Here is a 15,891-nt window from a genome sequence, read left to right on the forward strand (position 1 = left end):
GCTTAGGAAAGGTTTTTGAAACATTTGAAACTGTTTATGACGAACGTGGCCAATTACCCTGGGTCAGTCAGAGGCAGATCATAAAGGCAATGTAAATCATTAGGTATCTGCTGTGGCCACTGTCTTACTTCACCCACATTTTGTGAAGCTGGACTTTTGCAGGAGGAATTTGTGCACTATGAGTATGAGTAATTCCAAACTTTTTGCCCTGCTCCACTGCTGAGATTTGGTTTAATCCTTAGGTAACTATTTCAGTAAAAATACTAGATGTCACTGGTCCTTCAGCATGCCTTATACCTTGTCCAACTTGAGCTGTGGGTTGTTGGTGGCAGGTTTATCCTTGATGAGACATTTGTAACATAATGGCATGGCAAGGCTCTGTCCCTGGCTTGATGAAAATGCAAACGTTGTAAACAATAATAACGCCTGAACCTCAGTGCTAACACCAGAAAAGTAAGAAATCAGATCAGTAGGTCAGATCTTTAATGAGAAACAAATGTTGCAAAAAAATCTAAGCCCAGGCTCTGTTTTGAGATGCACAGGATGGGTGCTTGCACACTGACACTCATATTTTAAGACTAAAGGCTGAGAAAGAAGGACTGTCATGCCATGTGCAGGAGAAAAATCCAAGTTAGCCAAATCTATTTTTGTTAATCATAATATTGATGAGTCTTCCACAGCCACAAGACACAGTGTATGGCATATAAACAGGAATTAGCCTCTGCTACTCTGGTATCTATAGTGTGGGACTCCTATCATGGCAATCATCATCAAAGGGCAAGAGATGTTCTTCCCAGAAGAAAGCCCACATGGGGTACTCATCAGTGAGCTTTTACTGCCAGCATTCATAATCAGAATCAACAACTGAAGGCTACTTGTCTGCTGCCATTAGTCACCAAGGATTGAGAGTAAATATGTAAGGAAAATACAATTAAATAGGTCCAAGCGGTAAGTGAGATAAAATGCAACAGGACATTGCCAAAGGTATATTTTGTGAAGCAAACCCAGAATCCTCTGTGAGTAGAGGAAGATTCCTGAATAAGGAGAAGGCAGGAGATTCAGCATGACTAGACCTCAGTCAGCGCTGGATATAGGATTTCACAGAAAGCTGTTACAGGGGTTGGTGAGATGCTGCAGCACGGATAAAAAAAAGATGCCTAAAAAGAGATGCCACAGAGGAAATGCTCCCTCACGGAAAAAAGCTCCAGGAGGATCAGGCACTGCACCTATCTAAAGTGTAACAGGTCCATCCATGCACTAAATTATGGACTGTAGCAGTGACATTTCTTGATGGTGTGGCTGGGAGGAACAGCCAGGAGAAAAATCAGGATAGCATGGAAATGGGTTTGCCTGAACTTGAGCACTGGAATAATGATAGAAGTTCAAGCACCATGCGACAAGAATATGTATTTTTAGAATAAACAATAAACATATCCAGTTTTGAGGTGCTTAACTGTGACTTACAGAGTAGGACTGAGTGGTGCATACTTGTGGGTCACCAAATGAGCGTAACATAGTGAGAGGATTGGAGGAAATGGCTTTAAGGTGAGACAAGTAAGATTCAGATTAGATAAGACTTTTCACTATTAGGGTGATCAGGCACTGGAAAAGCTGCCCATGGGTGGTAGTAGAGTAGTGGAGTCATTATCCCTGGAGGTGCCCAGGAAGTGTCTGGATGTGCCGCTGGGTGATGTGGTTTAGGGTTACAGCGGCAGTGCCAGGTGGACAGTCGGACTGGGTGATCTCAAATCGCGGTAATTCCATAACAGCCTAGAGAAAGCCAGTGAGACCCTAACGTGGCAGTTTTCACCTCTGAGTTATCATGACGATTTCTTCTGCTCATTCCTTGAGTATATAAGGGACTCGGTGTTCCTTAAAGTCCAAAACTGACCTAAGGACGACTCAAGAGAGGCTTTTGGTCTCCACCAACTCCTCTTTCCGGAACCCTAGCAGGGGACGTCACTTATCTTCTTCGCAAGTCCTTCTTCCCTTCCACCCCTGCTGCCTCTCCGAGCGAGCCTGTGGGCAGACAGGCCGTGCGGTGCGGTGCCGTGCGGTGCCGTGCCGGGCCAGGCCGTGCGGCGCGATGCGATGCGATGCGGTGCGGTGCGGTGCGGTGCCGTGCGGTGCCGTGCCGTGCCGTGCCGTGCCGTGCCGTGCCGTGCCGTGCCGTGCCGTGCCGTGCCGTGCCGTGTCGCCGGGGCCCTCAGGACGCGCAGCCCAGACCGAGCCCTGCACGCCCCGGGCGGCCCCGCGCGCTACCCCCGCCGGCCGCCGCGCGCCGCGCGGGGGAGGTGGCCCCGCCCGCCGCGCCGCCCCATTGGCTCCGCGCGGGACTCTCCGCGCTCCCCGGTGCCTCATTGGCCGGGGCGCCCCTTGCCCCCAGCCGATTGGCGGAGCGGGCCGGGATCCCCTCCGGCGGGGGGGCGGCGCTCGGGCGGGGGTGGCCGCTCGGTCACCTGCGGCCGGGGCGGCCCCGCTCCGCTCTGCCGGCCCCGCCGGGGCGGCCGTGACGTCCCCGGGAACGGCCGGGAAAAGCCAGAGAAACAAAGAACATGGCGAGGGGAGGAGGAGCTTACGCCGCCTCAACCGCTGGGAAGGGCGCTCCGGGGGCGTACAATGCCCGCCGCGGGGCGGGCTCGCTTCCCTCCGCCCCCTTTCCCCGCCCTTGTGGCCGGGCTGGCGGGGGGCTGGGAACGGAACGGAACGGGACGGGACGGGTTGAACTGGACTGGACTGGAGGTGGCCGTCGGGAGCGAGTCTGCTGTCTGCCGCAAGTTTCGCCGGGAGTGGGAAAGTTGGGCAGGACTCGTCCAGGTAAGAAGCGGGCGGGGGTCCCGGGACACCTGCGGGCCGGGCCGCGCTCCCGTTCTGCCCGCAGCTCCTGGGGCTCCGGCCGGGGCCGCAGGTGCGGCAGAACGGGCCGGCCGTGCCCGGCGGGCCCTGCCGAACCGGGGGGGGGTCAGGCAGCCCCCGCGTCTGGAAACTTTTAGGAACTTGGAAGGTTGTCCGCCCTGGTTGTCTCCCTGTCTGGGGAGAGCCGTCGCCGTGTGCTGCCCCGCAGCACCTGGTCCAAAACCTGGCGGGACTGTCAGGGCAGAGCGGGAACCTCCTAAAAACCTCTACCTAAAATTGCGTGGAGTTGCAGTCCTACCTGTGGAGATGTGCCGGGACCGCTGCCCTTGTGATGGAAAACTCTCCAACCCGTTTTCTTCTGGCGTCTGCCAGAGTGCGGCTCTCTGCTGGTTTTTCTCAACTCTCAAATTATTCTTTAGCTCTGGTCTTGAATAAATATTGCTCATGTCAGAATGATTATGGTACGGTTGAGAGGCCTTGGTCGGGATTTTGATCCTTTTAGTTTGTACTGAGATGGAGACTTTGTTTTTTGCGGTTTTTTTTTTTTTAACTAACTAATGCTTTGAGCATCCGGTTTGAGGGGTAACTTAAATTAATCGTACTAAGTATTCAACTTTTTGGCGTTTGATTTAAGATGTCCTGAGCTAGTTAGCTTAAGTTTGAATTTTCAGAAATGTTTAGAAGTGAAGAGATAAATCACTGGGCTGCTTAAAGTCATGATTAATGCGTTCATAATTAATTCAGTTACGGTCCTGCTTCCCCCCCATCCTCCCCCAGATTCACATCGAGGCAGCTCAATTGCATATCAAAAGCCGCTTCTCATTTTCATTTAGTAAGTTATTAGACTTTCAAACTGTTCTTACTCCTTTTCTTCTCACTTTGCTCACACCATCAACAATTGAAATGAAATTTTGAGCAAGTGTCTCAGTGTACTTGCTTAAACACAAGTAATAAAGACAGCTTAGCGATAGAAAAGCCAAGAGCCTAAATAGCCATTATTTTCTATCAAAGGTTAATTAGTTATCATCTTTATATTTTGCACGTGGGTAAAGATGGGTAAAATTTTAAGATGAAAGTGCACAGCAGCTCTGGAAGGTACTGTTACACATTGCCCCAGCTTAAGAAGAATATCTCTTTAAAATGTGTTGACATTTAATTGACCTTTGAAAGTTCATTCTGTTAATCATACTCAAAGCACTAAAGCTATGGTTGACTGATCTGGTGCTCGTACATTCAGCCGTGCTCAGCATATAAATTCTGCAGCATAATTGCTACTTATTGAGCAAGAGTTTCTTTTCTTCTCCGAAAATGAGAAAGTTTTGCTTCGCCTCCGGCTGGGTGCTACGGGTAGAGTTGTGAATCCAAATGCTTTCCTGCCATCAGTTGTTGTGGCGGGTGTGGCCTCCAGCCAGGCAAGAAATTCCTTTGCTGAAACTGTGGTTTTTTCCTTCCTGAGGCCGCACATAGGGCAAGGTAACCTTGAAGGTTACTTCTGTATCTACTTTGAGTAAAAACACAATAGCTTTTTATGTTTTAAGCTCTTCTATATGCCAGCTGTTTGAATGGAGAAGGCTGAGTTTTAAAAGGTTGATTGCAGAAGATAACTCCCCTCTCCCCCTCAAAAACTTGGCTCTTAAAGTCAAACCTAATATACCCATGTTAATATGCATGCCACCTTTTTATGGCTGTTGTCCATAGCTTTGTTGTAACTCAAACTCAGACAGATACAGGGAATGGAAGCATTACTTATAACCTTACTGTCAAAAGGTCTGGGTAAAGATTAATTTTTACTGGGTTCACTTTCTGGAGCGATTTCCCGATGAGGTTAATATAGTTGGTAATAGTTTTTGTGTGTTGAGACCTCTTGGGTCATATCATAGATTTGTAAGACTGTCTGTTGCCTCGTGAGAAATGAGGGAAATACTAAATGTTAATGCAGTGTCAGTGATTCCTAATACATCATTAGCTCTTTGCTGTTACCATTGAAAACTAATTAATATCTCTTAGTCATAAATCTACTTACAAAGTTAGAGGTCTGGCACTGTTATAGTTTTCTAAGGTATTTTGTCAATACTGCTTTTGTACTGGAATCCCCTTCCCCTAGCTATGAAGACAGATGTGATGTTCAAGGTGCATTTGCAGCCAAGTAACTGCCCTGACACTGTGTTGGGTTAGGACTTGTTAAAGCCCACAGAGGGAGAGGTTGTCATCTGAGCAAGTATTTCATCAGGGCTATGTCACCAGCATATGAGTGCTTTGAATACTAAAAAGTGATCCTGTAGTTGAGTTTTGTTTATTTTAGTAGAGTAGATACAAGTACCACACGTGATTCATTTCACTGGATCTTTAGAAAGCTGAGTGAAGATAAATGTGCCAAGAGTTTGTCTGTACTTTCTGTACAGTTGACAGAAGGAGGAGGCAAAACATCCAGGGTGGCTTAAGGGCTGGAGTGTGCAGATGTCTGACCTGCAGCTGCCCTGATGCCTGTAGCGCAGAGTTGGCACTCGCTTCATCTGTGGGACTTGCAGGAAAAGACCATGCAAGGTGTCCTCTGTCACATCAGAGGACAACGATCAGAGCCTTGGGGACCAGCAGGACATGCAGAGAAAGATCTGTTCTGCAGCTTAGCTTTTATAGAGGCTTAAGTCTTGGGTCTAGCTAGGTGAAAGTGTCAATCCATTTGTTATTTGCAGTTGCAAACACTGCCCTGGAATGAGATGCCTGAGCACGATCCCCTTTTTCAAAGGGATCATCTTACCGATTTGGGGAAGTGATTTGAATGTGGTGGCTCTCCTGGGTGGCAGAATGGCAGAAGCTCCTGGACCAAGTCTCTCCTGTTGAAAGCAGTGGTCAAATCATGGATAGCATCACCACATACGGGCACAGGCATTCAAGCTGGGCTGTGAAAGCCAAATATTCAGTTGTGCTTGAGACAGACCTAGAGGGAGATTTAAACCTGAACTCTTCTTATCCTAGTGTTTGTATTGTACAAAAAGGTTTCTGTCACAGCCGGTGTATTCCAAACTCCTTATTTTATTGTTAGGCTAGAGGACAGATCTGGAAGTTGCACATTCTTGCACTTGAGCAGTTGAAGAGTGACAGAGTGAGCAGGAGGTTTGAGAACCACGTGGTGGTTTGGATGTGCAGTATTGGTTCAGTCAGTGTTATGAAGGTTTCAGTGTTGGTACAAGTACCCACTGGCAGGAAGCTGTGTGCTTGGAGGGTAGTAGCAGCCAAGAACGGATGTTTAAAGTTTTAATGATATCTAAAACTTTATCAGGCACCTAAACCCTTGAGGGTTAAAAGGGAGAGTCTTATGAAGATGATGGTTGATGTTCTTTCTATCTGCATTCCTAGATTACTCTGAGGAGAATAACGTGAAGTCATTTTCTGAAGATTATGGCATTGCGTGAAAGGAATGCAGCACTGGGCCATAAATTAACAGGAACAGGAAAAACTCATTTTCAGCTCTAGTTTATTAACTCAGCCATTTGCATATGTAATCCTTTGCACCAAAAACTTGTACTGTATAAATACACCTTTTACAATAGCAGCCTACCATAGCAAAGAGATTTTTGTGCAGAAAAGTTTTCCCATCACTTTTAAGTTCAGATGTGTAGAAAATAAGTTTAACATTAATCTGTTAGACTGCTTCTGTCTATGACACTACATGTTGAATAAAACACATGATAATGTGTTCTTGATCAGTGTTGGATCCACAGATGCTTTTCCTCTGTAACCCTTTAGAGTGCATACAGAGACAGGTTTAGTTCCATTTTAACATACTTGCTGGTCAAGGTGAGCCCAAGCCATCCTAATGTGACATGCCTGACATAATCCCAAGGGGATTAGTTGTTAAGACATTTGAAAAATAAAGCAGATCTCGTTTCAGTGTTTTTTCTAAGTGACACATGTTCTAAATTAAAGCATTTGCAGCAAGTTGATTATAAACTTTCTGAGTCTAAGCAACTGAGAGCTGTTCTTGGAGCTGTCAAGAGATGTACTCATAGCTCTAATTTTTAGCTGACTACTAAATCTATATTTATACACCAGGGATTTTTCTCCTTGCTGACCATCAGAAAAGTGGGGGGGGTGGTTATTAGAAAAAGGTTTCATATGTGTCCTGTTTCTTCTTCTGTTCCTTTTCTGTAATTTCCGGGCAGTGCAGTAACACAACCTGTTTGCATCTGTGGAAAGCTGTGTAGGGGCAGCATTTAGAATAACTCTTTGTGATTTGTACTGAAAACTTTGGGATGAAGGTGAGGAAGAAGGATAATTCTAAATTCCCAATGTCTGAAGTTAATCAGTAGGGGTTTCTTCTCACTTCGTGCCCTCCTCCTACCTGTCATTTCTCACATGCTGCTCTATTTTAGCTGTTCCAGAAGGGCTCACTCTGCCTTTTCCTCTTGCAGAGCTCTGTAATGTGTGCATTCTTTGGCATGTCAATGTTAATTGCTGTGTAGTAGTTTTTTCGCACTTTGGAGCTTCCCCAGTTTCTTAGCTGGTAAGCTCTCTCTTCTCTTGCTTCACTGGTCAGTCTTATGCTTTCTCCTTGTTTTGTACGACTGAACTGTGCCTCTCTTTTAACTTGGTGGGCATTTTTTTTTGTCATGTGCCTGTTAGTCTCTTGTAACTTCTGCTTCTGAAAAGTTGGAAGGAAGGACCTTTTCACAGTGATGAGGATACAGGTTAACGTTAACAAGATTCAGGTTCATGGCCCTGTCAGTATGATGTCAGCATTTTATTTGATAGGTCAGAAGGTTTAATTTCAAACTGTGGGAACAAGCAAGTGTTTAACTACTGATGTTCAGCCTCATTCTGTTCCCTTATTTCATAAGCCTGGTCACACCCAAGAAACGGGGAGGCTGGAAAAAAATGAAGGTTGGAATAAATGGGACTTGAGTAGGTGTATTGCCCCAGTTGGTATGTGTGCAAAGGATAGTGCATTTGCTGCACATGAACTCCAGTTTTGTTCTTTAAATGTTGCTGTTCTGTTTCTCTTGTGTAGTGCTATGAATAAACAATTATTTTCTAAATTACTTTAGAACATGCTATTCTTAATAAAGGTGCTTTCTGCACACTTCTAGTGAATGTTTTGCTCCACATAGTACCCAGCAGTTCTCTTTCTTCTAGAACTAATTTCTGGTAATGTTCAAGTACCTTTGGGACAAGAGTAATCAATGCATTGCACAACCTCATGGGTAAGGATGTGTAAGCCTTGCAGACTCTTTTGCAACATCTGGGACTTGTGCAGTTCACTGTGGAATGTGTTAAATTGCAATAGTGTTGTGGTCAGAGCCTGTATTTGTTTTGATCTGCTGGAGATTATATTTGTGCTAATTATTTTTAGACTCTTTATGTCCCAGTTTTGTGTTTGAACTCTAAATGAGGAAAGGAGTGATGGGAAGTAAAGAAATGGCCTTCCCTGTATTTGCAGGGAGTTTGGGATGGCTGCAGTGTTCTACCTATAGGCAAGCAGAAATTATTCCTGCATTAACAACCTGACCCAGAAATTGGAAATATGAGGGTAAACTTACAGCATATGAGGTGTTAGTCACTGGGCTGGATCAGAGTTAAAAGTGCATGCTTTTCTCAGAAGTACAGCAGGGTATAAAAGTTCCCCAGGGATGTGACTTACTCACAAATTACATGTCCTGAAAAAGGAAATAAGAAATGTGAGTTAGGAGACAGTTTTCAAAATACAGGGTGAAAGTGTTCTAGAAGTTCTTGGAGGATGTTGGGGCAGAATTTTGTGTTTGAACACGGTTCTGTTCAGCCCAACATATGTCTGCTCCTGTGTGCAGGGGTCTCAGTATGTGCCATAACTGTAATGTGCCCCCTGTGTGCCAGAGGATTATCACTGCAGCTGTTTTTTGTCTTTGAAATGGACAGTGCAGCTGAATGAGTTGTAAATGTTGTAGGTATTTTGTACACTGTTAAAGCTAAGTAAATGTTCGTTGCTAAGCTCAGGATCTGTTATGCTATGCTTCCTTGGACAATGCTTCTCCCATAAAACTATGAGAAGTTAGTACCATTGGACACTGTTTTCTGGTCTAATATATGTTCTTTATTCTTGTGCTGACCCAGTATGTAGTCTTTGTATTTATTGACATAAGAAGCCACAAACTTAGTAGTTCTGCACTGGGAGATGATGTAGCAATGTATAGTTTGGCACAGTTTCAGGCTAGATACTGTACCACTCATGGAACAGCAACTGGCTCGGCACTTGGCTCGGCTGACAAGGACAGAGAAATGCTTCACACCACCTGGGTGTCGCCCACTTCTGCCAACTGGTACCAAAGAACAGTTGAACCTGTTGCATCTTCCTTTCTGGCCAGTACTTAAGGTCTGCAGGCTTCACAGTGATTCCCTCATGACATTGAAATGGAGAGGAGTAAACAGCACTGTTCAATGATGAGTTCACACATCAGTTCACTGATGCTATAGCAGAGCATAAATAGCGTTCATATTCCTATTTAGCTTTCACTTGTCCTGCAGCTGGTTGATGGAGATGTGGTTATCAAAGGCATCTTTGTTTCATGTGGCACATCAAGAATGGGTTCAAGTACCTTCAAAAGGTGGAAGTTGATAAATATTATGTTTTGAGTATATACATTTCAGTTAATAAGTGCTATGTCCTGAACTGCTTTTGCCTTTGTTGTGTGCTCATAACTTAGATTTCAGAACTGTCAAGTGTGTTTTCTCCCTCTGTTTAGGTTAGTTTACTGCAGTTCCCTTATTTTGGTTTTTCTATGCTCTTCTCAATCTCTTTGGGTTTTGCCTGATGTTGTAGTTCTCTCTTGTGTGTCTGTTTGCTCATCCATCTTCACAGGGGTTCTCTATGTCCTTCCTCTAGAATGATTGCGTGAATAAATTCTTCATCTTAAAGGCTCTGGGGATTTTTTTTTTCTGAAATTGTTAAATCTGATTATGTGGTTTGTTTTGGTTGTGTAATCTGTACGTTTCTTAATATAATAAACGAGAAATCATTATGCCTACCTCTTGTGGGAAATTTAAATTCTTCAGTGTTGTTTCTGAATACTTATGTTCCTTAGCAGTTGACCTTTATCTACACGAATTGAGAGACAGCTGCATTCAGGAATAATGTGTCACTTTAAACACATTCTAAGTTTTAAATGACAATACCCGAAAAGGACACAGTTGTAATCAGGGTTGTTAAAAGCTATCTGACTTCTTGCAGACAGTCCTAATAATAAGAACTATGTGATCTGAACTGCTGAACTTCTGGAATTACAATAACTTCTGTTCATGTATGTGATACAGATTCCTGGAAATCTGAGGAGGTGTGGGTATCTCTTATGAAGGGGACTGAAGTAGGACCAGCTGATATCCAAGAAGTAAGTTCTTGGGCTTTTTTCACCAGATATATTGCTAGTGAGGTGCACTGTAGTATTCATTCACTTAGGTGGATTAGAAGCTGATTAAAGTCTCTAATGATTGTACATTGAGGAGAGAATTTTGGGAAGCGACCCGAGAAAACTAGGCACTATGTGTTGCTCATGATTTTACCAAGAGTTTTGCTATCTCGTTCCCAAATATTTGGATGTTTTGTGTCTCCTTTGGTGCATAATTTCAATTGCTTGTCTGCAACTGCCTGCTTAGTGCAGGGGGAGCCTGCTGCTTCAGGCATTTTAGAGCTCAAATGCAGTTGGGAGAATTGGATTCATCTGTAACAGTTGGAGATACTCATGCTGTATCATAACAGCTGTGAACTTGAGTTCATATAAGTAATGTGTGCTTAATCTTCCTGTGCTGTCAGTGACAGGAAGAGGAGGAATAATATCTTCCCATATTTAATGATGATCTTAAAGTTTTTGACAAGCAAATTTGAAAATGTAAACTTTAAAGCAACTTAGGAAATAATTGCCATGAGTTAAGCTACACAGAACTTGCAAAAACTTTTAATTTACATTTTGATCTGTTGATATTCCAGTGTTAATCTGATATGATTAAAAACAAATTTACATGTCTGAGTTACCCTATCACCTCGTGTATATGGAAGGTTACAGAAAAGGTAGAGGCCCTATTTTTGAATTCCAAGAGCACTTGGCAAGTTTTGGTTTAGTTGCTTTGTTTATTTTTGTAGTTCTTTCTTTGTCACCAATAATCCATTCATCTGACTTAGAAACATGAAGACATTAAAAAGTTAGAATGTTGTTCCTTTTGTCTTACCTGTGTTTTACCTGTTCAGGTATGTTTCACCTTATAAAGATTAGCATGTATAGATAGCCCTGTTGATTGCTATTTGAGTCTTGGACGCTTTCTTACTAAACACCTCTGTAAGAATACTTTACAAATTAAATATCAGAGTGGTAAAGACATCTCGTTGCCTTCTCCTGCATAGTCCATACTGTGTGACAAAGTGCCTCACAGTTTTAGATTGACCTTCTTTTGACTTTCATACAGATATAATCTGTGTTTTTAAAATGGAAAGGTAGCCATATATGTAGTGGAATTGCATATAGTTGCTGATATAATGTCCTTCATCTAATTTATTCCATTTTATAGCCTTCCTACATTTTCCCCCTTTAAGGTGTAGATATTAGGACAGTATATTTACAAATGAAATTATATTTTTAATGTCATGAGTAGGTGTAATTAGGTTGAAATACTTCAATTTTGCAGTCAGTGTTTTGCATTTGAGGGTTTTTTGGTGGGGTTTTGTTTGTTTTGTTTTTTGTAACTATCTATGCACATTGTTTTACAAGGTGATTTAAGTGTATTTCTTAGCGGGCTTGTGATAAATAAGATGGAACTTGCCAAGAGAGGAACTCTTTTCCTTTTTTTCCCAAAGTATTGTTATAGTAAATATATTTTCTTACTGTCCTGCTCTTCAGTAGACCTCACACAGGAAACGCCATTACCTCCTCATTTTGCCAACTTTGTGATAAGTTGGGGACTTTACTGGCAGTTTCATAACTTGTCATGATAGCTCTCCTAAGAAGAGGGTGAGTGGATCCTGTGGCTCTGGTGTGGTATATAAATGCCAAGTGCTAGGAATTCCTGGAATGTAGAGTTGTGCAGCACTGATAAAGTTTGCTTTGTTTCCTTAGTGACTTGGCCCATTGAGAAAATGTGATTCCCTAGGAAGGTTTAGTAGCTCAAAGTTTATATTGAATAAAGAGAAAGGCCCTTGCATAATTCTGCTTGTTTTCACCTGCTGCCTGAAAGATTAATTTTCTTAACCTTCATATAGAAAATATAACCCTGAGTTTTGAAAGTGATTTATAGAGATCCTTCACACTTATCAGTTTGAGTAAATATGCCACAGGCTTTTGCGTTCCAGCTACGGTCTTTTCATAACCTTCTCAGTTTACAGTGTGGTAATTTCATTTGGGGGTAAGAAAGTTTCAAGGAAAAACACCTTCTAATTAGAGTGATATAATCACTCTGCTTGCCTGCTGTGGTTTCATATGACTTCAGAAAAATAGTTGAATGATTAATCTTTAATTTTCCCCATCATTAACTTAATAAGGAAATGGGAGATTGAAGAAAAAACAAACAGCAGAACTGTACAACTGAGACGTTGTTATGCCAAATCTTTTTGGCTTTTTTGTTTGGTGAGAGATGCCATTCTGTGAACTCTATGTGAAGTGTAGCAGCAACTGGTTAGCTCAGATAATTCATAGAAACTTGGAACTTTATTGAAGTCTTTGCAGAGCTTGCTGTACAACTTCTTCCCTCTTCCCCACAGTCCCCTCTGGGCTGGGTGGTGTTTTTTTCTATGGTTTATTTAGAAGCAAATATTGCATAAGCTAAACTTCTAATATCATAAAATTTCCTTGCACCCATTTTTCTGAGGGAAAGGAAGCCATCCCAGACAGTAGCAAAATACCCTTAGGAAGGATTGGTTCTATTTTTGTGCTGGTTACTATCTTTAGTTGCTGTGCTGATAAGTGAACTTTGTTGTAGAGTAATGCAGTTTTTGTATGAATGTGACAGGATTGGTCGAGTCTCTTGGAGAACAAAAACAAATAAAAAAGTGGAAGCAAGTTTCTCTTTGTACGTCTTTATTTAATTCTTAGTGAGTGTAGAACAGGTAACATAATACTAGAAGTTTAATGCTTGCATAGAAAATATGCCTGGTGCTTGCAAATGTTCATCTAGAAGTTGTAATTCTTTTCATTAGTAAATACTATAAAACCAGTCAAATGTACATCTGCAGGCAGCAACACAGCAACAGAAGTTGTAGTGATCTTAACTAACTTGCTTGGAGGCTTCTGCATGTTAATAATATAAAATAAACAGCCAAGGAATGTGTGTTGCTGTTGACAGTGAGCGACTGTAAACATCCTCGACTGGAAGCTGTGAAGCAGCAGATGGGGCTTTCAGTCGGATGTTTGCAGCTGCCAACTGCCACAGACGTCAAGAAATGTTTGACACCTAAAACATAGCTGTCCATTTAAAACTTTTATTTCATTTATCATGGGCATACGAATTAGGCCAAACTTTTCTACATACTGCTTAATTTTTCTTATGATGTCTGTGTCTTAATATCTAGAAATCATCCAATCTCTGTTAGGAAGAATCAGAAATGGAATGAGGCTATATTTTTAACTGCAAACTCAGTTCTAAGTTTTCAGAGTTGCTTGTTTGTACAGGTTGCTTGGCTTTGTTTTTAGACTCTGCTAGAAAGTTTTCACAAGATAATTTCACATTTTTATCATCTCTTCAGTGGTTCATTTAGAATTTGAAATCCTAAGCCTTGTAGGAAATAATCACTTAAAGGACTTCTGGAATTCACCAGTGAGCAAAACTTGGGGGAGAAGTATTAAAAATTTATTTTTCCTGGAAGAGGCCAAACCCTGAAAAATGATGGGGAGATCAGGAGGTTTCATGTGTCTGAGTTTACCTCAGATGTATCATAGCATCTCAGCTGTTTGAGGTTCAGTGATCTTCCCCTTCATCCTCCCTTGCAACAAAAACAACAACAACAAAAAACAACAACAACCAAAAAAAAAAAAAAAAAAGAAAAGAAAAACAAAAAAAAAAAGGAGGAAGTGCTAAAAGTTGATTCATACTTTTCATACTTTTCTAAAGTCAATTGAGGCAATTTCAAGATTCCAGTCCTGCCAACTAATAATATGTGTGGATGGATCTTGTTGCTAAAATAATGACCATAAGACATAGAGAAGAATTTATGTGATTGGGACACAAGGGTGATTTCTGTCATACCAGAAAAAGAGCAGTGAGTTTGTAGCACATAACTGATTTAAGTTGATACTGAAAGCACTAGTGAATTCCTTCTTGAGAGAACAGAGAAGATATGCATCTTATGCTTTTGGTAAAGCGAGTTGTGTTGTTAATTGCTTTTTCTTGTGGTCAGTATCCTTTTTTCTCAAATATGTTTGTGTGCATGTTTGTATAAAAGTATGAGAGGACATAAGCTAAACATTAATGTCCCTTTACATTTCACATAAGATATAGATACCCTAAGACTTTCTAGACTATGTGACTTAAGGTGTTAGTATCCTGGTCAGAGTTCTTACAAAACGTTATTGTCATGTAGGGAGGTAAAACAGTATCTGCAATGTCAAAATCCCCATATTTTGTATTTGAGAAACTTCACTAACCTGTGTTTTGCAATAGCATTCAGTGAAGATTCATACACTTCTCGGGTTCAAATTATATTGTATTTTAGTAGTGCTTGAAGGTCCTATTAGGATTAGCATTATACATCACCTTGCACACTTCTGGTTCATAGTAAAGTATGAGGTGTCCCAAAAAGGATTTACAGTCTGATTCAAGACTAGTGGCCTCAAAGCAGAATTTAGATGATGTGGGCAGGAGTCACATGAGAAGACTGAGAGGAGGAGGGCAGAAGGATGGGCATTTTTAGTGGCTTTGAATTACTTGCTAATTAAAATATAAGAAGATAGAAGACGTATCTTCTTAGCCAGTTATTTATTTGGCTGTAAATATTGTGGAAGATGACAGTTAAGTTGGATAGTATATGGATTTGAAATTAGGATAGACACTGATGAAGCTGTGATTTTAGGTTGGTGATTTTTTTCTGTGCAGATGGAGCAGGTGAAATGGACAGAGGTTTCTAAAAGCCTTTTCTTGCAGATCTAAGTGACTCAGAAAAGCTTGTAGTGAACTCAGAAAAAAAAAATTCAACAAATACAGCATTTGACTTAAAATGATTGCCAGTTAATTCAGGGCCAAGGTAGTTGTTCAGGGTATGGCTTGCATGGGTTGCAGAAGTAGCTGAATTTTTGGTATTTATTACAGGCAACAGGCAGGTTACATTTGAAAATGATAGAAGTGGATGTTACTGGTGACAAAGTAGAACAGTAATGAACAGAGTTATGGTTTAACAAGTAGCAAGTGCTTAGAGGAGTCTTTCTGGGCTTAAAACTGGCTTTATTGACAACCATTTTCTAAATGAACTTGTAATGAAATTTATGAGAATTGGATGCACTTGAGAAATGCCATCTAGGCAGAGGATTCTTGACATAATCTCCTCATCTGGAAAGCTTCGCAATAGTTTTGAAGAGGATTGAGCAATAGGAAAAGACTTGCATAGGCAGAGTATTTAATATCAAAAGCATTAAGTACCTCCTGTGAAGATTTACATATTGATAATATTTGTGCTTTGGCAGGAAATTCTTTCAATACCCATTCTATTACTCTTCTTCCTGAATTACGTACTGTCTCAAAGTTCAGCATGTTTCCTCTTGGAAAATGTAGTAATATGTTGGGACTGTTTTCTTCAGCCTCCAATCACACTACATGCACATGAGTTTTCTTCGTAAAAAGCTGCTCCAGACACGTAACCTGCTCTTCTGCCAACTACCTCTTAAAAACTGCTAGGGCTAAACTTCAGAAGAGTTTATGGTGGTTTGACCCTGGCCAGTCACCCGTGAAAGCCACTCTGTCACTGCCTTCCACAACTGGACAGGAAAAGAAAATAAAACAAAAGGTTCGTGAATTGAAATAAGGACAGAAAGAGATCACTCACCAAATATCGTCAAGGGCAAAACAGACTTGACTTGGGGATATTAATTGAAT

At 41.8% G+C, this 15,891-nt stretch overlaps 1 long non-coding RNA gene across 1 annotated transcript in view; it reads left to right on the forward strand.

The window, feature by feature from the left end:
- The first annotated feature begins 2,693 nt into the window (after positions 1 to 2,693).
- LOC148224462 (uncharacterized) overlaps positions 2,694 to 15,891 on the forward strand; it is a 40,915-nt gene continuing 27,717 nt past the window's right edge. Inside the window, exon 1 of the long non-coding RNA XR_015802668.1 lies at positions 2,694 to 2,817. This is a non-coding gene — a long non-coding RNA (uncharacterized LOC148224462). The remainder of the gene's footprint in view (positions 2,818 to 15,891) is intronic.

The sequence above is a fragment of the Sturnus vulgaris genome, chromosome 3, assembly GCF_052056855.1.
Source record: "Sturnus vulgaris isolate bStuVul1 chromosome 3, bStuVul1.hap1, whole genome shotgun sequence".
Lineage (NCBI taxonomy): Eukaryota > Metazoa > Chordata > Aves > Passeriformes > Sturnidae > Sturnus > Sturnus vulgaris.